A 26,338-nucleotide genomic window follows, 5' to 3' on the forward strand; every position below is an offset into this window, starting at 1 on the left:
CCTTTGGGGAAATGTCAGACAGAGTATCTTTATCTTGGGTACATGTACACAGATAACATTTTCATAGTCTTGAGTCCTAGAGCAAGTACAATGTCGTAATTCAGTGATCGTTCTTAAATTAATTAGAAATATTAATATGAACATTTACACGAGTAAATCATATCTTGTTTACAAAATAAGGCGCAATCAGATCCACGTGGACAGCTAGTCGGTCTAATTTGAGGAGGCTGAATTTGGCGATAGTAAAATGTAAAGAGTATCTAGTTTCTTTAATTCAGTGACAAACTTATGGATTTGTTCATGTAAGGGACAATTCAAAGACTTTGCAAGAATTAGTTAAAATTTTATTCAAAGTCATTAAAAATAGATCTTTTCTGTTTGGGAAATGCAGATTCTGCATTATTGTTTCGATGCCATTACATGTGTGTTCACATTTCAAGCTTTTATATCATATCTTGTTTTCCTACGATAAAGTTTTTACTTTCATTTCATGATTTCAAGCATGTTGAACTAAGTTTATCCGCCATTTTTTTTAACCGGAACTTAATAGTAATCATTTGCATATCATATGCTAAAAAAATATGAACTAAAGGTATTTTACATTTCAAGTCTCATCCTTTCGTTGCCTGAAAGTTAACACTTCATGAAAGAAAATCAAATTCTGGTGAAATTATAAGATATTCTATATTTAAACAGGAATTTATTGATCTGCCAATTCACTGCGGTCCTTGTTACTGGGCATGCGCATTTATGAACTTCTCAAGTTTCTGAATAACATGATAGTATTTAGGTCATACGTTTGCTAATTTAGAAATACAAAGAAATGATTTCAGTTTTTTACTATTCAATCTTTAATTTTTGTCTCTGATTTCTATATTGACAGCTGAAGATGAATTTGGTAACGGTTCAAATCATTTATTATCTTAGATAAATTGGCCCACAAATTTACATATGAAGAACAGTCCAAACTCATTGTACTTGTTTTTTTAATCATTTCTTACTTAAAAACATCACTTGAGTTGAAAGTACCCGTGCTTTTTCAGAAACTAAATATAGTGTTATATCCGCATAGTTTGTACAACGAGTACGAACATGTATGAGTGTATCTTTTATCAAATGACGATATTTACTTACTCTTCTATGTGTACAGGTAAAATCCTTCTTCAACAAAAACAATTATTGAATCCAAATGTTGATGAAAAAAAGTATGATGATTATGAAAAGTCTTCATTATTGATCAATTGATCAATCGTCACTTATGAACAATTGATTCCTACCTTTCCTGCACAAAAAAAAATGATCCGATCGATTTAAATTCTTTCAAGTTTTAAAACTTGACCGTACATGATTTTAGTATCACATGGTATGGTATGCAGTTTATACGCCGATCCATTTAAACTTTCAATAGGTTTGTCATAAGATAAAGTTTCTATTTTCCGTATTGCTTTCATTGTTTTTTTTATTACGTAAGTATGAAATAAATCTTTAAAACAAAATATATCTGCACTTTCTAGATGAAGTGGGGATTTTTTAAAAATGATACCTTATGAGATAAAGCATTGTATGCGCAACAGTAGATCTGTAATCACAACAATGCAGTAATACTTTTAAATACAATTTAGTACGTTTGATCTGATTTTGTTTTTTACCATCTTTAATTGTAATTTTAGTTAAAATAAATATACTTTTATAAGCATTACGATACAAGTGTCAACTAACATTATTGAAATGCTTTAAACATTTTCTTAAAATTAAAACAATTACATTTGTTTCTTTTTTTTCAAAAAACAAAATACAATATGATTCTTTTTTTTTTTTTAAATATTCATCTACTGGTTTTTCAAACATATTCCTCTCTTGTGTATCCCACGGTGGGCTTATATAGATTAAGAGTACATGTATTTAAAAAAAATATTGAAGAAAATGTTCTTTAAGTCTTAATATGCACCTATATTCCCCTCTTCTTTAGTAAACAAAACAAAAAATCAAATTTAGAAGTAGTATGAATCGTGCATCCCAACTAGGGCATATTACAATAACAAGATTCGGCCTGTCTAAGTTTAAATCGAAATAGACATTTAAATACAACCATATTTATTTAAACATCAGCAATTGCTAAAATATTTCCTCATAGTGGTGTTTTTAAATAATAAGGACGATATTTTATTAAAACCATTCACCTATCAGATTGATTTGTTTTTTTAGTCTCTGATTTGCCAGTCGATCGATGTCAACAATGCTCGACAACTTGGTCAACGTGCATTTGTCATAAGCGACACCATTTACAGAATTGTAAGTTTACTTGTTACATTTTATATTTTATATATTTTAAAGTGTCCCGTTCTAAAACTTATTGAGTTTGTACAATTTGAACACTAAGCCAAAATATAACTGTATATATCTACATTTGTCTGTTGTAGATTTGGAGAAAAGACTTCTTCGTAACTTTGGTAGAGAATGGAGAGGCATTGTTATTACCAGTTGTTCAGTATTTTTTGGAAAACGACGATCGCGTGTTATATATGGATTTAAGTTCCAGAGGGCTACCCGTGTGTCAAGAAACCGCTCAGTAATCTCAAGAACAAATTAAAGTTTACCTTTTTTAGCTTCCAATATGTGTTCAGTCGAAATTGAAGTACAGGAACTCCATATACTTCAAGACTAGTAAACAAGCAATAGATGTCATGTCCTGCCTATCGCCTATCCCAGACAATAGAACACCGCCTCCCCCTGCCACTATATCTGTGAATTCTGCCCTTGCTAAGCCTCACCCTTTTTTGTGCTTCTTATCCACGTTCTACTTTTCTTTGTCCTATTGTGGACCATTTCGTTGGCGTGGTACATCCACTCGTGTTTTCCATCCTTGATACATGACCATCCAGTACTGTGTTCAAAAAACGAAACAAAACATAAATTACCCGCTTGAATTGATAACATTTTATCGCTACAACATTACAGATTAATGATGCAACATTACACAGAAACAAATATGTAATGATGTAGCATTTGAAAATAAATTTAACAGCGTTTTAGCTTTAATAATCTAAAGTTGATTTATAATTTTTGTTCATGTTTATACTTCTTTTTAAGAAAATTGTACTGATGTACATTATGCAATTACACACATTAAATAAACATTCATTCATTTGCATGTGTTATTTGTATCTGTGAAGAGTGTCCTGCCATGAACATCAATTATTGACGTAAAATGATGCATACTTTTTTGAATTGACTATAAGCTCTTCTGATGAAAACACCCTGGAATGTTGTCTATTAAACACGGATGAATGCAGACAGTGTATTAGACATGCACCATCGAATATATCGAAGCACGTTGATTTTTATTTGCAGATAAATCTGTACTGAACCATGATCATGGATTTTAAGGGGGGATGGTCATACTCTGTTTTTGAAATTTAATCCTAAAGAAAGTCTTTGTATGAAGACAAACAAAATTTTAAGACTACCTTTAACTTCTTTTGATGTAAGATATCTTTATACTTGCAGAATTTTAACTTTCAGAATGCATACATATACAGCTTAATGCTTCATGACCTTATTGCAGATTATAGATGGGTAACTCACTTTTCTGCAAAGGGCTTTCGAGCTATACAAGTTTTTGATAGATGTTTCTACAATGCCATGATTATACAGCTGCTATCGTTTTTAAGTGTAAAAGTATTAAGAAGTTGTGACCCCTAAAAATAGTTCTTAATAAGTATACTATCACACAGTATTGCCAGAATTTGAATATTAAAAATAAACCAGATTTTTAATTATCTTCATCTAAACACTGTTAGCCTAATTAATTCTAGACAAAACTTTAAGAAAGCTGTAAAATCGTTCTTGTCTACAAATGCAAGTGATACTATATGATGGCTTGTCCATTTCCATTATTATATTAATTATTGTTATTACTTTTAAGTTATAAATGAATAAATGAATAACTAAGGAAACGTGTCATTTTTCAAAGCATTATGCGTCATCCCTTTCCAGTACCCTGCCTAAATTCCATTGTGTAAATATGTTGTTTTTTTGTTATTAACTTAATTGCATGTATAAGGACCCCACTGGAATTAAGCTTTCAACAAAGCTTTTATGGGCTTTACGGGCTATCCTTAAATAATGATTATTATAGCAATAATTTTTCATTATGAATTTATATTTATAAGAAATACCCATTGGTTTATAAGGTGAAAAAGTATATACTCTTCATTTAGCTGTATTACTTTACCAAGCAACAGATAATTTAAGGTTCCTCGACACACCAAAATTTTATTTTATGGATCGACAGAGAATCTTTTTTGAAAAATGATTCCACAAAACAGAGATCAATATCGGCTTTCAGTTATTTTATACGAATTTTTTTGTATTTTTTCAGTGAAATAGGAAAAACTGTTTTGCAGACAAACAGAAGATATTAGAGCTTAAAACTTGTTGTCAATTAATGTGTAATATAATTATAAATAAATTCATGCCAAAGATCGTTTGGTCAAGTGTTTAACTTTTTAATTAATTTTTTTTTCTGAAAATCAAAATTGTAATTCTTTAATATTTTTTTATTCTATGGATAAAATTTTAAAAATAACATATAGTCACATAAACTATTTACTAAACAATGATATTTTACAAAGAAATTGAAATGAAAATGCGAAATTCTGGAAAAATTGCTATTTATCAAATTTGAACCGATCCCGATTGAAAAAAAACTGATCCCCATCAGAATTATTTTAAAATTGAAAATTTACAAATAAACTGCATTTTTTTCTAAGTAATTGATATAAATTATAAAGTTAGTAAATGACGAAACCATTTTACAGCTAAACAACCTGAAATTTTTACAAAATTCTGATTTATTCTAACTTTATGTGATTTCGTTCGGGATCAGTTTAATTACAATCGGGATCGGTTCAATTTTAAAATTTTCCATTTATACTTTAATTTCACTATTTGGTTTCAATTTCTTGTTGAAATATGATTGTACAGCAATTGTTAAATGCGAGTAACAGTTTATCTGCAGTTTTTATCCATAGATTTAAAAAATATCTACAATCCTTTTTTTTTCATTTTCATAAATATTTTTTTACAAAAATATTTCAAAGTTTATCTGGCCGTTTTTGATATGTATTTATAGATAATTGTATTGTGCATTAATTGATAACAAATTTTTAGCTCTAATATATCTTGTTCGCAGTTAAAACGATGTTTCCGGTTTCTATTTAAAAAAAATGCAAAAAAATTCATATAAAATAATCAGAGGCCGATATAGGTGTCATTTTTGAATAATCATTTCTCAAAGAGAATTCTTCATCGATCCATCAAATAATGCATTGGTGTGTCGAGCCACCTTAATAAAGCTTGTAGGTTTCTAACCATTATAAAATCATGCTTTATTTTATGGTTAAATCCCTGAGCTCGTTTAAAGTTTTGAATGAATTTTTATTATGTTAAATTAAACTTATTGAAATATTGTATGCCTTAATTTTTTTTAACAAAGAATACTGCAGTATAGTTAACAAGTAAGTTTGAAATGTTACTTTAAATTGTTGACTACATTGTCACGCCTCCTCTACGTAACAAGCTGGCAGACGGATAAAACGTACGTTTGCCTAGGACATGAGGGTCAAACAAAAATATCTCCAAAATGTTTGTATAAATGAGCTCTTATGAAACTTTAAGTAGCGAAGAAAAAAATGTAAATTAACTTTCAAGTCATCAACTGTAGCGAGGGTCGTCTTAAGGGGAATTTCTTTCAGGATACCAGAGGTCACCATAGGTCTTAGATAAATGTAGTAATTCTATTGATCTAGGCCAGAGGTTACTTGTTACATTTTAAAACATGGAGATTCACCAAAAGTCAGTCACTGTAGGGAGACTAGATCACCCTAAAGTGGAATATCGATAAGAAGACCAGAGGTAACCGTAGGTCTTAAATCAATGAATTTATAACTAGGAAAACAGAGTTCACACTTTGTCATTTTAGGAGATAAAGATTATCCAGAAGTCAGACAATTTATAGAGACAAAGGAGTCACCGCATATGGAATATCCATGAGGTCGCCTTAGGTTCCGAAAAATGTAGGAAACATTTTGTTCTTTTGTTCATTAATACTGAGTCATAGATCACCTTTTATCATTTAACGAAATGCAGATTCACCAAAAGTCTATCAATGTAAGTAGACCAATGGTCACTTTAAACAGAATATCCAAAAGAAAACTACATGCCACATTAGATTCTGAATCAAATAGTAATGATTTTGTTAATCAATACGGAGACCATAGTCATCTGATGTCAGAGATGCACTAGAACGCAACTACTGTATAGACACCAGGGGTCACCTTAAGTGGAATTTCCATAAGGAAAAAAGGTCACTTTAGGTCCTACTTCAATGTAGTTGTAGTTATGTACATATATCTATACAGAGACCCATAGGGAAACAAGAGGTCACTATAAGAAGAACAGAGTTCAGCTAAGGTCCTTAATCAATGTAGTAATAATTTCGTTGATCAAATAGGAGACCAGAGGTCACTAAATTCTTTTTAAGGTATGTGATAGCCACTTCACAGATATCAGGGATCACCTTCAGTGGAATATTTATAAAGAAACCAGATGTCACCTTAGGTTTTTTAAATGAATTTAGTAGTAATTTCGTATATTTAATAATATTTTTTATAACATTTATGTCTGTCAATTTCGTCTTTTACATTAATTTTCTGTTTGGAAAAATATACTTATACTATCATGAATCTGCATTTCTTAAGATTTTGGTTCAGAATTATTCAAGAACTTGTTTTTGTTTTGTTTTTTTTTTATAATATTGTATTTGTGGTTCATTTTTTTAAATACAACTTTGTAGAAGAAAAAAATGCATAGATAGATAAAATAAAATCATAACGCTCCTTAAAATGGTGAAATACAAAGTCACGCCTTCTGTGAATAACATACAGAAAGAGTATCTTTAATTTGTATATGAAGACAACGTTTTCAAGTTCTAAGACAACTTAGAACACGCGTTCAATGTAGTTTAAGAAGAAATGTTCATTAGTTGATCGATAAATAAAAGAATGAAAATTCAAATTTTATTCAATCAATTTCCAACCATCTAAAATATGTTAGGCGCTCTTTAAAACGTGCTGAAATAAGAGCTGTTCTTCTGAAATAAATTGAATTCGTAGAGACATACAAATTCATTGAACATCTTGAATGTCAAATCAATGGCTAATTGCATATGTAGTCAGTGTTTACGAAAGAACAGTGAAAAAATGCATACGTTGCAAGAGTAGGTGAAAATTTATGTTTGTCAATTTAGTCTTTTAAATTTCTTTTCTGTGTGGAGAAAATAGACTTCCACTATCGTGAAGATGCATTTCTTAAGATTTTTGTTCAGAATTATTCAAGAGCTTGTTTTTGTTTTGTGGTTTTTTTTTATAATATTGTATTTGTGGTTTAGTTTTTGTAATACAACTTTATTGAAGAGAAAAACTGCAGAATAGTTCAAATAAAATTGAAAACCGTCTTTAAAACCTTAAATCGTACCTTCTCTGAAAAATATACAAGTATCTTTAATTTGTATACAAAGACACCGTTTTCATGTTCTTAGGCAACTTTGAACACACGAACAATGTAGAAAAAAGAACAAGTGTCATAAGTTGATCGATAAATAAATGAACGAAAGTACACATCTTATCTAGTCATTTTCCATCCATCCATATGGATCCAATATCTAGCTTGTCCAATTCAATGACAAATTGCAAGTATTTACGAAAGAGCAGTCAAAACGCACACTTCAAAAAAGTAAGTAAAAATTTATGTCAGTCAATTTACATTTATTTTCTGTTTTAAAAAATCGAGTCTATCGATGCATTTCTAAAGATTTCATTTCAGAATTATTTCATACCTTTTTTAGGTTGTTTACTGTAAAACGAGAAAATATGGCGCGCAAAAATTTTTGCGCCTTTGGCGCAAATGCCTCTGAGCGCTAAATTTAATACTGCGCCAACGATTTTCCATATGTATTAAATTTCTGCAAGTAGCAAAACAATAACGTTAGTCCATTTTTAAGGCTATATAGAAGTGTTCATTTAAATATCAGATGCTGTCGGTTCTGTTTGTTTAAACAATTACACAGGTAAACGGTATGGATTATCGGGTATAAGTGCCTAAACATAAATTGATTAATTTAGTTTTAATTGCCTTTTAATATCTCTCATTAGTACCTTGAAAATTGGGCTTCTACCCATGCCACTTCCATTTAGCGCCTTGAGGTGAAAATGTGATAAAGCGTGGCGATCGTGAACGCTGACAATACATGATTGATCATAATTTCTTTGATCTCTAATTAGTGGATATAATGATAACAAGACGATACCTATTTTTGTGTTTTTTAAATGCAAAATTACTGTGAAAAAGATTCTCTCATGGTGATCGAAACTCATGGTAAATGTAGCATTCGATTTCACATTTAGTTTCGGGACTCTTCTAGTGTTATCCAAGTCGACACGTTAAATTCAAAGTCAGATAACTCAAATGTGTTTACCAACAAAAATTACACATTATCGCCAATAAATGAAGTTTTCATTTATATCTACTGACGATTTACACAAAAGTAAGTGTATTGTTCTCAACGACAGTTTACCGTGCATGCGAGATAGAAATCAAAGTCGTTGTGTTCACGTGCTTGAGTGAACACAGAACTAAATTTTGGGCGTGATCGTTTATCAAACAACAACATTTTTGTATTCTTTTTTAAAGAAAAGATGCATGCGCTAAAATATAATTGCGCTAATGTACTGGCACTTGCGTTTGCGCTAAAATACGTATGCGCCAAATTTTCCCGTTTTACAGTATTTGTATTATATTTTTTTCAATATTGTATTTGTGGTCAAGGGTTTTGACACAATTTTGTCAAAAAGAAAACTGAAGAAAAGTAAACGTAAAAATTAAAAAACATTACTTAAAATGGCTGACTTCATGGTGCCTTCTTTGAGTAACATACACACAAAGTATCTTTGATGTGTACATAGAGACAACGTTTTTATGAGCATGTCTACGAGAGAACCATGTAAAAGATGGTGGGAGCAAGGTTCTCTGATCAATCTTCTATTTTGTGCGTAACAATGTGCATCTATATGAATTAGTCTGCCACAAAATTTATTTTGATGTGGTCAGTCTAAACTAGGTTCTGCAGCTCTGTTACTAAAAATAGCATTTTGATCCTTTTAAGAATGAAATTGTGCATAATTCACCAAATTATTGTTAAGAATTCTGAGTTAAGTTTAAATATAAATTCCAAAAGTCATTTAGAGTTAATTGAGAGTTAGCTAAATCAGGATACACTAGTGTAAATCATTTTATGAGAATTCTCTCTGTTAAGTGGATATAGGTCACGAATCTGGCATGTTTCCAACTTTTTGTAAAATTATAAAAATATACATTTTTTAGATGCTTAAAAGTCAAAAGGTGGCACTTTAAATTCATTAAATCTGTTTCTAGTAATAAAAGGACATTTATCTTTACAATATATCAAAAATCTGTCTTTGGACTCCCAATAATATTGCAAATATATTGTTTTAAAGTTGGACATTTTTCTTCTTTTAAAACTCCCCAGAATCTGTAGTTTAGCGTTAGCTTTACAGTTTCACATGTATATTATGGAAAAAAGGCGAAAAATTCGCTAGCTAAACAATATTTTACTGAACTGAAGGGTTGCTTCAACACAATTCAGGTTTTTTTCAATAAAGTGGACTTCACTGTTTCTTTAAAACTTTGAAATATTATTGTTAAATAATATGTTTTATCGCATCATTGTATCTTAACCATCTATTTTTGTCACAGAATCTATTTTTAGAATCTGTTTTTTTATAGTTATTTTTAACCTGAGGGTGTGCATTATATTTATTTTTAGAATATTTGTGCCTGTATCTTGTCAACAACCAACAATCACGTGAAAGCCACTTTTGTTATTACCCTGGTATTTGATGGACGTTTTTATGTGAACAGAGAGTTGATTTGTGTGAAAATTACCCCTCCACTATCCCCATTACACCCTCCTAAATGTTTTGTTTATGCCACTGTAAATTTTACATCGTTTTGGTTTTTAAAATGTTCTGTATATGCCACCTTAATTTTTACGTTGTTTTGGTTTTTCATATGACAGGGAAATCCCCCTGCCATTGTTTTAGACAATCTCCCATTTTCTAAATGTGTTTTCATCATGATAATTATGTCTTACTTAGTCTTTAAGGAGATCCCACTGCTTGTCTGAAATTAGATGCTTAATAAGTCTCTTTATGTTTATCTGGGATCTCCCTAGTAGTTAAGATAGTTTATTTGTAGTTAATTGTTTATCTTCGTCATTAATAAAATGACAATATTCATCAAATCATGACTTGTAGTGTTTAAAGGAGTAAAAATGATTAACAAAGCTGCAGAACCAAGATGGAACTGGTTTCCACACATTCTAGCATAAGATAAATGTAGAACATAAATATATTTCACTATTAATGAAAGAAAAAGTAGGCAAGCTTACATATCCCCAACAACCCATTATTTGCCAATGCTACCCATAAAGACAGACAAAGTACCCATTAGTACACAAATGAATAATTACAGGGGCAAAACTACAAAATTCAAAGTACTGAAGTACTTAAAGCAGGGCTCTTTTAGTGTGTAATTATACATCTATACTACTATATTAAAATAATAGACTCGAATTTTTATACTTTAATACTGATAAATCGGAAGAGTACTGTCTTTTATTTTATATATTCTAAACATCATTGGTAGTTGAAGATTGCCAATTTTTTTTTCTCAATCAAAGAAAAATCTCTCTCTCTGCTAATTCTGATAAACATAGTGCTCTCTGCTCATTCGATAAACATAGTGGTACATGTATTGATCTTTTCATTTTTTTATACTTGAACTAGTGATCTTTTCATTCAAGATTCCATATGAATTTTACAACTTAGAAAAAAGTCTGACCCATAAAAAAATATGTAAAACGAGGGATCTAAGAAATGAACTTTAGCTAACATTAATTTTTTCCATCGGGCGGATCAAAACTTGCAATAATACTGCTTACAGGTAAAGTTATAAACTTATTAAGTTATAATTGATAAAAGTGATTTAATTATAATTTTAAACTTTAAATGCGAATCATATTGAAAAGGTGTGCAATTACTCACTTTTACAATAAAATTTAAATGAAATTATTTGTTTGCTTGATAAATTCAAACAGTCAAAATTCATGCTAATAGGAGTCTAACCTTAACACCTGCAGGGTTATTTGTAGATGGTCAGCGAAATATACAGGTGACCTACAGTAATGGGATGTCTATTGCAACACCCTCCCATGATGACGATGAAAAATTGCAAGAGGCATTTTTAGTCAATTCCGAATGATGTCAATATACCCCATTATAAATCTTTGTAAGAAATCAGTCCCCGTTTCTGTGGATTTTTTCGAGTAAAATATGATAATCTGTGAATGAGATTATCTTGGAAAATTTCCCTTTCATCTATTTTAATTGCACTTCTATCATAGGTTTGTATATTTTGATTAAAAATCGCCCAAAATAGCAGTTTGGACTATATAGATACAAGTCTCCTTCAAACTTCAATATGTGATACACTGAATAACATTTACAAGACGGAACGATTTTTATGCAATTAAAATCATTCAATATCACAATACATATTAACAACACTCACAGCATTTCTCAATATACTCGCCTAATTTTGAACTTGTATAGCTTTGTCAATATTCCAACTAGTTTACCTTCTCTACAGAAGAGCGCAACAGGGGAGACAATTCTAACAGTAGTAATGGAATGCAAATTTGATGAGTAAGAATTCTTTGAGAAACAATGATAATAACTAAGTTTTTTAAACTAACAGCAAACTAAGGAGTTATTTTTCATGTTTAATTACAAATATTGAGATCAGTGGGTTAAAACCTTTTGTAAAATAAAATTTAAAAAACCAACAAATTTTTTTTAAATGTGATGTTTTTGTTAATTTATTACTTTTTAGTCCTTGAGAGTCCAAGGATGGATTTTATTTATTTGTAACAAAACATCAGGCAGTTTCTTATTAACGCAAAATTTCAAAAAATAATGCCCCACTTTCTGAGAAATTCTTTCTCAAAAATTGACAAAAATGTATGATTATCATTTCTTGGCATCCTGCCAACATTTACACCCTTGAGACTTCATGGTGTATATAGAAATATGAAAAAAAAAATATGCAACGAGTACAGGTTTGAACTTCCTCTTTAGGAATATAGTCTTATTTTTTTTCAAACATTGTTTATACATTTTGTAATTAATTACTGAATTTGACAATTTTTATCTTAACTTTTCTGGATTTTAGAGATTAACTAACCAGAATGCAATACTGACCGTTACTATAAATAGAAACATCCAGTGCAAAAACAAAAATCATATATCTGACTCTAGATGGGTATCCTTTAAGGTATCCCACTCCTCAAAGTTGTTGTATCAAGATTTTCTTGAGAGGTATATCATTGAAATCTGTAGACAAAACATACTTAAAAAATACAAAGATAATGGGGGGTCAGTATCCATCCCTCTGAGTTATGGCCTATTTAATTTGACCTTTTCGCACCTAAAATGCAATTTCATCCTGATTAGGATTTATTGCCAGTATTTTTGATTAAGCAAACTTATTTCTTCAAATATTGTTTTTAATTATGCACAATGGTCACACTGAATAGAGGGATTACGCAAACAATTTGTACGAAGCTGCATAAATTTTTATGTGACCTATTTGCACTTAAAATAGACAATATCTATAATAGTTACAATTTGATTTGAAATAAAAACTTTTTGAATATCAAGAATTTTATAAGATTAATCCAGTTTGCCTAGATATGTATTCAGTATCATTTTGACATAATATAACATGGGAGTCAGTGATGTCAAATTTTAGATATAGGGCTTCAAAGGTAAAATTCTCGCAAAGTTTGGCTTAAAAAATTCAGACATGTTCTATATATTTGCATGATTTTATGCTAAACGGCTATCACAGATTTGATTTTGTACATGTCACACAGAACATATAAAATATGTTACAAACCTACCAAATGTTAAAAATGTGAATAATGAATAAAGTATAATAAAAAGAGAAGTATATTGAAAATTCATAAAATTGCTTGTTTCTGTCATTTTCGTCTAAAAAAACCTTCCGCACGAAAAATAGTTCCCCAAAAAACTTGTTTGTTTCTTGAATTCAAATGGATTTTTTTATGAATGTTGAGTAATTATGAAATACAGTGTAATAATCTATCTGTGATGATTAAATAAATAAAATCATATTCATTTCAAATATAATGATCATCTGCGCAATGAAATCAAAACATGAGGAGTGAGATACCTTAAATCTATGAAAAAATTATGTTCCTTCTTGACACTTGCTACCACAGCTTTTTTCCATATTTGCATGGTTTTCTCGTAGACAAGCTCATTAACTGTTCTTAGGCAACTAAGAGCACACGTACAATTTAGTCAAACATCAAGCGTTCCTCACTTATTTATAAAATAATGCCAATATCATACCCAATCATGCTTGGGCTTATTTAAAACAACACGGAGAATTACTGTTCTATATTTCTGAATTTGCTAAGACATACATATGGAAAGTATATCTAGATTATTCATATTATTGGCAAATTTTATGTATACTCACTGATTTCGACATTTCGTTAAATTTAATAACTTGGTTAAGTCCTAATTCATTGTGTATTTATTTCGAGCATACGCGTATATATGTACTACTCTTTTCTCTGAGATACAAAGCAAAGGTTAGGTCTAAACTTTGAACAACATTTTTCACCACAAATTATTTCTTTAACATTCACCTTTGCGTTAAATGTATCTAATCATATATATTGATAGATAAAGATGAGTTTTGTAACGTAATTAATTATCAATTATTTTAACTGTAGTCGGACAGATTTCCAATATGAAGAACTGTCCAAATCAATGTACTTGATTATTTTTAACATATCCAAATTTGCAGAAACTAAAAAAGTGCAATAACAGCATGAAACGTGAATATTTTATCATATGGCGATTATATTTGCCCATCATATGTTCAGTTAAAATCCTCCTAAAATGAAACAATTATTTATTCCAAATTGTGATCAAATTAAGTCATTTTTTAGTAACAAGTCAGTCCTCACTCATACATTGTTAAACATTTATGCAGATGTTTCCTGATCATTCAAAACGATAATCTGATCGATCCACTTTCTTTTCATGTCTAAACGTGACTTGATATTTGGCAATATCGCATTGGTAAGCAGTATATATCCCTACTTATTTAAACTTTGTAAGTATAAGATAAATATTTGTTACAATAAAATTTTTCCACATTTTTTATGAACTGGGGGTGTGGAAAATGATCTCAAAAGATACAGAATTGTATGAGCAACAGTGCATCTAAAATCACAACAATGCAGTAATATCTTTTGAATGAAATGCACTTATATAATTCTGTACGTTTCAACTGATTTTTAATTTTACATTTTGAAATTCAGTAATATCAAAAAAATATATGCTTACATTAGCATAACAGTTCCAGTATTGAAGTACTTAAACATTTTCTTGAAATGAAAAAAGTGTACATATATCCCTTTCTTTGGCTTCTTTCAAAACGAAAACATAACACAAGATAAATTGTTTATGAGAATTGATTATCATTTGGTTTTATAAGAATATTCAGTCGTATGTGTATACCATAGTGGGCTTGTATACTATTGCATGACTTAACCTGTCCAATGTTAGATTGAAAATAAACATTTGAATCCAACCATATTTATTTAAACATTATATCGCAACTAGCTTTTTAAAGGAACGAGTAAAAAATAGATTTTTATGATAATAGCTAGCGCAGCTGGCCGGCGCACAAGAGCGAAGCAAGACGTGTGTAAATAGAAAATTCGGACTAGTTGCACATTGTTTCACGGATTTATTTTTTTTTTGCGTCAGTTACTCAGACCAGTAATGCCCTGTTTTTATCGGACCAGTAGTTTCCTGTAAATATGATTTCCCACTTCACACTCTCACGAGAACAAGATAAAAATAATTAAAGACTGTGTACATGCATTGTGAATATACATCTGACACAACGTAATTCCATTACATAAGACTCATTGAGTTATCGTCCTTTCGAGTGACGTCACAGTGGATTTCTAAACAGTTCTAACTTACTATATAAAATTTACGATAATTTTCAGGAACGGTATTTTAAAGAGGCGTGGCAGCCTCTTTCACAAAAACTTTAGTTAAAAAAGCTACTTTCTAGCATTAGATCTTTGAACAAAAATATTTCGAAAACCATAGTATATTATCAAGTTTAAGTTCTAGACGTCTCAGAAAAACTAAATAGATTTGTTTAAAAAAGAACTAAATTGGATTTTCTGTCTTACTAAATGGTCAACATATTAGCTTAATCTATTTATCAAGTCTTCATAATATGTAGAAAAAACTCTAAAGTAGGTATAAAGTCATTTTGAAAGATCTAACCCAGAGTCGATTTAAAAATATATATTCAAGACATTCCAAAAGCATTAACAGGGGGCTTTGGTCGAGCGATAGTCAAGAAGACGTTATTTAGGCCTATTTGAAAACATGCGTTACATTAAATGTTACTGTAACTCTATATATATCGTATCAATAACTATTTCTTTTGAATCAGAAATTTATTTTGCAAAAATATTATCCGTAAGAAATTTCATGGATTTTTTAATTATTTTATATAACGGTTACCTTATCGGGTGTCATATTAAATATATATATATATATATATAGAAAACTTAAATAAATAAAAACACAAAGTCCGAGTAAAACATAAGCGCTTTCATTTTCATCTTCAGATGTTTTACAACTGTTGTAAAACAGCTGAAGATGAAAATGAAAGCGCTTATGTTTTACTCGGACTTTGTGTTTTTATTCATTTAAGTTTTCTATATCTTATCCGACCACTGTGAATTTTTTCTGGATTTACCTATATATATATATATATATACTCTGAGCAAAGTCAACTCCTAAAATCCCACTTAAGTGCCAGGGGCTACAGCTCGCACTCTGTACAGAATGCAATTGATGATTTAGCTAAAGAGGATCGTTTATCCCTTTTCAAAAACAAACCCAAAAACGAAGACAACAAAGTCCCATTTGTCACTACTTACCACCCTGTCCTTAGTGGTCTAAATGCAGTTCTAAAGAAGAACCTGCCAATCTTTTACAGCAATGATAAAATGGTTGAAGTTTTTAAAAAAAACCCGATGGCAGCTTTCAAGCGCCCTAGAAACCTTAAGGACATGGTGGTAAGAACCAAACTAAAGAACTCTCTACCTTATGATGGCTTTAAAACTTGTCCTGACACCAGATGTCTGTTGTGCAAACACAGCTCTGATGCAGACGACTTCATTAGCGCCATCACTGGCCGCACTTACAAAATTTTCGCAAATACTTCTTGTCGTACTGACAATTGTATATACCTCATCAATTGTAAATTTTGTAAGAAACAATACGTAGGGGAAACAGGAGACCTCCGCAGGCGCTTCAATAATCATCGTTCCACCATCAAAACTAAGAAAATTAAAGAACCCGTCGGGGAACATTTTAACTTAGATGGTCACAAATGGGAGGACATGATGGTTTTGGTTATTGATCACAACACATACTGGACAGATGCGGAGAGAAAAAATAAATAAAAATTGTGGATGCATAGACTGAAGTCATTCCGCCCTGACGGCATGAACAAATTAAGTGACTTCACCAAAATGAACATCAACTAAGCCTAGCAATATCACCATCATCATCCTTTTGGGTACATGTACAAACTTTAATTCATGTAATTTATTCAACTTATTAGCTCGTTCTTTGGTTTTGTTATTTTTAATTGTTTTTTATCCATTTTATTTTCTTTATTTAACTCCAATTAGTTTTTACACTCTTATGTATATTTATGCGGTCTTTTACAGAGCCTATCTTCCCTACAAACCTTTACTACGAATTCTCTTACTAGTACAACTTAATTAACAGCAACCCCCAATTAGCAAATTAATTCGTTTGCGTTATATCTCCTAGCACTTCTTCACAGACCGTCCGCTGCGATTTTTCTTTCTCGGGCTTGAAATCTTTAATACAAATATGTAGCTGCCACGTTTCGATACGGTGTTTATACATTTTTTAGTTTTTATATATTATTTAGTTTAGTACTAGTTTTGTAGATGTTTTTCTTTTTTCATATGTAGTTTTTATTTTGTTGTCCTGAAGAAGGGACGGGTCGTCCCGAAAATTTGACAATATTTTACTTTATTGTTCGTGTCGTTGGTTATTTTTAGTGCTTTTTATATCTTATCTTATAACTGTGTATCTTTTGATCCGACACTATAGATAACGAGTGTTGTTGGTTTGTAAGTGCTTCTTATATATATATATATATATATATATATATATATATATATATATATATATATATATATATATATATATATATATATATATATATACATATATATATATATATATATATATATATATATATATATGGCAATTCAAACGTGTTTTTTTTCAAAGCTAAGAATTTGTCCCGAATCTTATCGATTGTTATAGTCTAATTCTTTTAAAAACAAACGCCCTCAGATAAATCAAGGATTTGTTTAAATTTCTAATTATACAAAAATAGAAACCTTATATTATTTGTAATAGTATTTAACATTAAATACATCAATTGATAATTAGTATCTAATATTAAATATCTGTAGACGATTTTGGTTCAAAATTATGATTGGATCTAAAATTCAGAAAGAATCAGATTTTTGACACCAATATATTGACCGCTTAATAAAAGGGGGCACCAATGCTTTGAGCATATTCCAACTTATTAATTAAAAATTAAGAAAATAATTTCTTCGTAGGCAAAAAACTGATGCGACTAGAACACCCCATCCCAATCTTTTAAGTTTTATTAAGAGTAATCGAATAAACAAAAATTAGATATAACATTATAAACTTCTTTTAAAACGGTAAGAATTCCGGGGGGGGGGGGGGGGCAACACGGGTTCAAAGGCCACATCAATTAACTGAGCAACAATAGTCATTACTCTGAGCAACAATAGTCATCACTCTGATCAAAGTAGTTTTATTATCTCGAATACAGTTCTTGTTTAAAATATCTTCAAATTACTCAAAATTTTCTTATCAGTATCCTTTTGCATTTATGGGAACATTTTCAAACTATTTCTTTATCTTATCTTACGTAAAAGCCCCCCCCCCTTTTCCCATTTTGGCCCAACCCTAAACATGTGATCATGATTTGAACAAACTTATATAAACTATACATGAGGATGCTTTCCTGCAAATTTCACCTTTTCTGGCCCATTGATTTCGAAAATAAAATAAGTTTAAGAAGATTTTAATAACTTAAAAAGATGGTATTCGCACTTTCAATCAAGAGGTTATAAAGAATTGCTAAAAAATGTTGACATTGAATTTTTTTTATCAAAAACCAATTGGCCAGAAAAGGTTAAAAGTCTCAAACAATATTTCAAACGATCATGAAAAATAAGTTAAAATGATAATGAAAAAAAAAAACGACAGAAGGACGGAAAGTGGATGATAGAGGTCATAATTGCATCTCGGTTCACCAATTAGGAACTAAAAACAAAGTTAAACTGTGACCATGCTCCTTTATAAACTTTTTTTCAGAGGTCGCTTCTTCAAGAGGTAAATTCCAATAATCAACGACTTCTTCAGAATTTTGGCAATTTCCCTGATATCTTCAACAGAATCGTAAGTAAAACAGACTGCAAATAAGTTCAATTTCGAAAATTTTGTAAAGCAAGAAGCCCATGGGCCACATTTCGCTCACCTGAACAATAGTTCTTGTATCATTCAGTTTCGAAAGGGTGTATTATAAAGTGAACTCTGAAAAAATATTGTTAAACTCATATATTCCAAGATTTTGCCAAACATTAAACAATAAATAGAAACAAGAAAAAAATCATAAGATCGAAGATACTTTAAACTGACCAATCTTAATATCCTAGGCACCAAAGCATTATAAAGATACCATATTTTAAAACGTACTTTAAAATTATGAAACGTGAAAGAAGGTCACGATGAAGATGAACATATCAAAGTAAAAAAAATAACGAAGAATAGCATTGTATTTCTTAAAAACAATATTTTAAAACATTTTTCCTAGATCTAACTATGAAATTTTATTATTTTTTTTGTAAAATTTCGATAAAAAAAAATTCTGATCGGGATCACCTTTTTTCAATCAGCATTGGTTAAAATTTGATTAACAGCTTTTTTTCCAACATTTTGTATTTTTGTTTAATTTAAATTCGTCTTAAAATATTTTTGTTGATCAGTGTTTCATGTGACAATTATTCTTTTGATTTTATTCAAAAATTACGAATATATAAGAATAAAAATATAAATTTTCAGAAACATTTTTTTACATAAAAGAATGAGACTAAATTTTAAGCTCTAAAATACCCAACTACAATCATTTTTTTCCATTTCACTGACAAAATAGTAAAATATTCATTAAATAATTGAAAGTTGATATTGGCCTCTGTTTTGTATTTCAATCATTAAAAGATTCTTTATTGATCCATCAACTAAATATTGCAGGTGAAATGAGGACATTAGATATGTCAGATGTTGCATTCTCATTTATTTTATAAACTGAACTCATAAAACATGGAAAGTTTATATGTATAGTTGATATATACTAACATGTAGTCTATCAATGATTCCTACTTTTCTTTCCATAATCTTTATTACCTTTTGTTCCTTTATCTGTCCTAACTGTGAGTTTGTGAATCAAAACTTCGTAAGAACTAAGATCCACACCACCTTTTGAAGTGTTTGAATATAGTAATTTTTGATCCCGATTCCTTTGATCCAGAAAAAAGTAGTCGATAAACAAATTTCCTGATAATTTAACTATGATAAACTCATCACGGAAATTTCTTTTCTTTTTTTTTCTTTTTTTTTTTGACTTCTTTAAATAAAAAATAGATTTAAACAATTTAGAATCTACACTATCTTAGAATGATTGCATAGTAATCTCACAAATTAATTGTAGCTTTGTAATTCTTGAGAAGAAGATCTTTAAACATTTTCCATTCAGTCTATGTTAAACTTTAAACATCTTTTGGGGCCGTAGTATTAGTTTGGGGGTCATGGTTGTTTCAAAATTTAGAATGTACACTATCTTAGGGTACTTGAATAGTAATTTCACTAATTGTAGCATTGTAGTTCTTGAGAATCTTCGCTTTGGTGTAAATATTGGCATTTCTTATGCAGTGGTTCTTGAAAAGAAGATTTTTAAGCCACCTACCTAGTTTTCACAGTTTTGCAATTATCTCCCTTTTAAAAAGGGTTGTGACCTTTATTTCAACAATTAAGATTCCCCTTCCCATAAGGATGCTTTGTTTTGCACCAAGTTTGGTTAAATTTGGCCCAGTGGTTCTAGAGAAAATCATGTAATCAACAATGTTAAATTTAGATTTGGTAATTTTTTGTATCCCGATATAAATTCTTGTTTTTATAAACGTATAAAGTAGTTTATGATAATAATTTCTATATAAGCTATAAAAGGATACAAAACAATATAATTATTGAAACCAAAGTAAGTAAATTTTACCAATTGAACATAATAGAAATGTAAATAAATGTTAAATATCTTAATAAACATGACAAACAAAAAATGGTTATTATTGAGACCAATTCGATAATTCTTGTCAAAAACGACAAACAAACACAACTTCATATTTTTCTAAAACATAATAATAAAGTTAAGGTAACTTTGCTGAGCAGTTTTTCTTTTGTTTAAAATAAAAACCTACGTTTTTTAAATTCAACGTACACATGCTTAATCACTTCATTCTTATAGGTGTGGAGAGATGATTTCATTAGAGGCATAGTAATGGAGAAGAAGGATTTCTTGATACCATTAATAATGTATTTCTATGAAGAAACAGAGCGTGCCTTATTCATGGATATATCCGACAATGGGAATCCAGTCTGTCAGGCAACTTAAACAAAAGACACGTTCATATATATATATAATTTGTTCGCAAGCGGGGTTTGTTTATTTATATTCAAATATATAAACGTACAATAGTTGCAAATTATATTAATATAAGTAATAAGGAATCATTTTTTGTATATTATGAGGTGGTTATTTCGCTCGAGGTGTGATCAAATCTATCACAAAGCCCTTTGGGTTTTACATGGTTTGACCACGCCCCGACCAGAATTATTTCCTCATAATACTCAAAGAATGATTCCTTATGCCTTAATAATAAATACAGTGCCAGATAATTATGCCAATGCCGAGTTGCATTTTTGCAAACATCTAAGCTATATGTATCGAAAAATTTAAATATGACATATGATTGACTATTACTAAAGTTTATAGCCACTTTTGCTACTGATATATCTCACCTTTAATGTTGTTTTTTACCTTACAAAAAGTAACTACGGATAACTGTTATTTTCATAGGAAAAACTAGTTTCCTACAGAATATTTTGAATTTTTTTTACGGAATAAAAGAATTTTCTATAGGAATTCACATTTTGAAGACTTTAAGCAAGACTTCCATACGATTCTAAAATCCGATAGGAAATTTCAACTTCATTTTCATAAGGAGAACTGCCTATTTATATTTTTTTTCCTATAAAAAAAATATATTACCTGTAAGAGTTTTCAATATTTCACGTAGGAAAATTATTCATCCAAAGGAAATTATAAATTTATAAATTATAAATATTAATAATAAGGTGCACGTTCAGACTTAGTTTATGTTAGAACGTTCAAATTTTAGAATTGGCAACCTTCTATATCTTACCGTTTTTGAGATATTGGGCCCCAAACTTTAGAAAAAGGGGATAAAAAACAAAAAAAATCAAATGACCTTTACAATTTTATATGACTCCTAATCATTATTAAGTATGAAGTAATTAACATATATTCCAAGTTATATGAAAATTTTTCGACTACTTCCGGTTTTATACTATAGGTCGATGAAAATCGTCTTTGGGAGTTTCAATGTTAACTAAAATCATACATCGTTCGTTTTCTCAATAAGTTTATAGGTAAATTTAACAATATTTCATCTGTATAATGACACACAAAGTCCACAGACCTGAAAAGTTTTGGGTACACAATTCGAAAAACAAAGGGGTCTGCAGGGGCAAATGTTTAAAACATCCCTTTAGCTGTAACTTTTATCTTTCATTCGATTTTCAAAATCTTTTCGAGAAGAATTGGGAAATTATGGTCCGTGGGGCTACTTTTTGACTCCTTGTATGGGGTTTAAAGGGCCTAAAAATTAAAATTTTATTGAGGTTCAAAAACTTCATTTTTAAAGAGTTATCTTGCTTTGCTTAAAATACTCTACTCATATCAAGTTTTGTGTCCGGGAATGTAAAAATACTATTCAATGGTTATTTGAAAATATTCATAAAGAAATTGAAAGTAGTTACTTATGAAGTTCTAGAGTTATCTCTCTTTTGACACTTCTTATAAATCACTAAACCAATTTCAATCAAATTTGGGACATAGCATCTGTGGATAAAGGGGAGTAAAAATTGTGAAATGCATGGCCTCTGTCCTCCTTGAGCCTGAGGGGAGGAGAGGGGTGCTAAAAACAATTAAAAGTAATGCAATCTTTAATAAAATCTTTCTTTTTTTCCTGGACATAAAGCAGTCAAACTACTGGTATGATTGTAATAAGCATTGCGCTCTCTACTACAATTTTGGAATTCATGACCCCTGGGTCAGGCTTTCTTGCGCTAGGGTAAGGTTCTAATGATTATATAGTGAGAGTGCATGAATTCTTTGAAAATCTTGATCTCCTATGCACCTGCGTATTAAGCCAATAAACCACATGCACTTAGAACATAGTTATGAGGAAGAAATAGTGAATTTCATGGCCCCTGGGTCAGGGGTTTTAGGGCGGGAACCTGATGTTATGTAGAGAAAATGCATTAATTCTTCAAAAATCCTCTCCTCTGCTCCTGGATATTAAGCAGATGAAGTAAGTACATAGTAATGATAAGGAAGAATGCCTCTTCAAATATTGTGAATATCATTGCTTCTTGGCCAGGGCTTCTGGCGGTAGTGTTGGGCTCTAATTATTATACAGTGAAAATGCATCACTTTTTAAGAAATCTTCTCCTTTGCTCCTGAATATTAAGCAGATGAACTATAAGTGCATAGTTATGATGAGGAAAAGTGCATCTCTCAAAAATGTGAAGTGCATGACTCATGGGTCGGGAGTCTTGTGTTAGAGTAGGGATATAAATGAATGCAGTAATTCTAGAAAATTTCCTCCTCTGCTCCTGGGTATTAATCCGATGACTTAAGTACAAAGTTGTAATAAAAAAGAGTGTTTCTTCCAAACTTATGAATGTTATGGCCCCTGGGTCAGGGGCTCTGGTCTTAGGGCAGGCCTCTAATGATTATATATTGTAGGGTGGTGTAATTTCGACCGATTGTTTATTTTGTACTTCGATTTGTTCAATTATGTCAATGAATGTTATATTACAATTTTTTTATAATTTTATTTAGAATTTAGAATTTAGAAAGTTTATAGGATTAAACAGTCGCAGAATATTTAAAATGGTTTTATTAATTAGCCTTGTAATTATAATGCAAGGAATATACATTGCAAGAGCCACACTGCAGTTACTAAGGTGACCGATTAGGCCCATGTGCCTCTTGTTTAATACTTCGCATATAAAGGTTAAATATATTTACCATTGATCACAACTGATTAACTTGTCATAAAGTCAATACTTTTTGTTGGTAAAGTAAACACAGTATTGATAAAAGACTGTTATGATTGAAAACAAATAACTTAAAGGTGGTTTAAAGAAGTTTAGATATTAAGAACCTATAAAATGCATTTATTATTCAATTAAGAGTTCCTTAACATTGTTTGAACAGCCATTATGATTTTCATCTTCTGACTTCTTTTAAAAAATGCTATTCTCTTTTACAAAATGGAGGAAACGTCTGATGCAGCAAGATCAAGAATGATACAGACGAGGACAGTTGTTGAAACAATGACAACTGTATCTCCGGATGGTTGTACTACTGTTAAAACTACAAAAACAATAGACGACTTCGTCTTTAAAGAAAGCAGACATTTAATAGCAAATCAAAAGTGTGATGTTCTCCCTGAAGCTTAATCCAAACAAGCCTTGGAACCCCCAAATATAGTTGACCAACCCCAAATTAAAAGATTCAAAACACTTCATTTGGGAGACCTAATTAATTAAACATTTTAAAAAACACCTAAACTTTACCATCAGTTTTTTCTCTGGCAAACAAAAACTTTGGAAAAGATAAACAGAGATATTGCACTAATAACGCTATTATATTGCATTTAACAAACATTTATCAAGCTAGATATTTTTTCCAAATTATATCTTTAAGAAACAAATTATGATCTTTATTTAAATAAAGTCGCTTATTATTCTTACACAATGTTTATACCTCATTTTGTTAAGAAAAAATAGATAACTCTTTCGAAACTTGTTTTCGTCCAGGATGTAAATTTGTGGGTGAGGGCGACCCCCGAATACCACGAAAATTGAACCACCGTGAATTCTTTGATTCCTTAGGATTACACGCTAAAAACTATTCAGTCTTACATGAAGTTCATTTTCGAAGTTCGTCATATAAATCATATACATGGACATGTGAACATGTATACCACAATCAAGAATATCATACATTTTATAGATGAAATGTAATGCAAAAATCCATAAGTCTTAGAATACTTCGATTTACTTAGTTTAAAGGTATCTCATGATATTTCGAAATCTAGGACTTCAACTGATATTCAAAAATAAACTTCCATCACCAGACTGTATAGTTTTTAAAAAATGCATTCACTTAAATGAATTTAAATGTAAGAATAATTTAGAAAATTCCTTACTTTCCAGAAGATGGCAACGAAAATAGCGAATAAATCCATGCAGCATTAGTAGAGCACAAAACGTTCACTGCCATTTGATTCTACAGTTTGCAGATCATTTAAAGTTTGGAAACATCGTTTCAGGTTTGCAAAAATTTTAATTATACAGATTTTTTACCAGGTTGTTAATGCCACTGAAGGAAAGTGGTGGAAACAAAATACACGGAGACGCGATCGTAGACGACTATTATACGCATATATCTACATACATACAACTTTAGCAAATGCGTGGCACCCGCTATTTCCGAAAAACAGTTAGTGCTATACGACTTAATAATACTTTTTTCCTTTAGTATCATATGACCCTTTCATTTGTACATGATGTGAGCAACTATGTACATCATAAAATGGTAAAACCTTGCAATAAGTGCCAGTGAAACCTGTTGCATTTATTGTGATATATAGGGAAGAGAATGACTGAAACCCTGGCTAATGCGCATGCATTCGGGGAATTTTTTTTTAAATATCTCAAATTGGACGCAAAGGCTGTAGTTCGTGATTTAAAAAATTTCCTGTGAAATCTATCTTATCATTTATTTCTAAACTTCTGAACGCCTTTCAAAAAGATATAAACAATATATCTCGCACAAACAACTACTTCCGTATATAATTTTTTCCTTCATTTTTATTGCATGTTGTTAATATCTATGAATATTTTGTGCAAGTTTGTTATAGAGAAGAAGGCTTAAAACATGTTTATGTGGGGTTTTTTTATTACTAAAATTAAGTACAAATTCATGTAAGTTACATTAAATGAATATAAAGTTAGCTGAGAAACAGTACCAAGTGGCATGTTTGCACCCGTAAAAAGGTGCAGTTTTCAAAAAAAAAAAGTTATATATGCAATAAGACTAAGGCTTTTGGCAACATGATCATTTATATGTTCATGATTTTTATAGAAAATTAAGCCTTATATGTACGGCAGTTTTAGTCATATACGATATAATGAGGAAGGAAATAAAAGTCATGTGGTACAATGTAGGAAGCCTTCTAGTGTTGTCATTTAAATGAAATTATTCAAGTATTTTTTTAAACACTTAGAAATTTTTTATTGTGAGTTTGATATTAGGATATGGAAGTTAGCTATCTTAAAGATGACATCTGGTCAAAAATAATTGCAGAAAATAGTATTGATAATAGGCATTCAGAATTTGGAGTTCTATTCACTTTTCGCAATTAAATGCTAATAAACGTAAATTCAAAAGTTCATATAAACTTCCCTTTTCAATTGAAAAACAACAGTTTTATAGTAAAAATCATTACTTTCTGACCTACCCTGAACATTGGCATAATTTACACGAC

At 30.2% G+C, this 26,338-nt stretch overlaps 1 long non-coding RNA gene across 11 annotated transcripts in view; it reads right to left on the reverse strand.

Moving 5' to 3' along the window:
* The window catches only part of LOC128155194 (uncharacterized), a 39,003-nt gene extending 13,991 nt beyond the window's left edge, over positions 1–25,012 (reverse strand). For 6 of the 11 annotated variants that reach the window (XR_008239562.1, XR_008239567.1, XR_008239565.1 and 3 more), the window contains exon 1: positions 1,135–1,311. This is a non-coding gene — a long non-coding RNA (uncharacterized LOC128155194). Of the gene's footprint in view, positions 1–1,130; positions 1,335–2,597; positions 2,737–2,771; positions 2,885–24,997 lie in introns of those variants that run through there. The other 5 variants (XR_008239561.1, XR_008239559.1, XR_008239560.1 and 2 more) reach the window with 5 other exon arrangements.
* Between the last annotated feature and the right edge of the window lie 1,326 nt (positions 25,013–26,338).

This window comes from Crassostrea angulata, chromosome 7 (assembly GCF_025612915.1).
Source record: "Crassostrea angulata isolate pt1a10 chromosome 7, ASM2561291v2, whole genome shotgun sequence".
In the NCBI taxonomy this organism is placed as follows: Eukaryota; Metazoa; Mollusca; class Bivalvia; order Ostreida; family Ostreidae; genus Magallana; species Magallana angulata.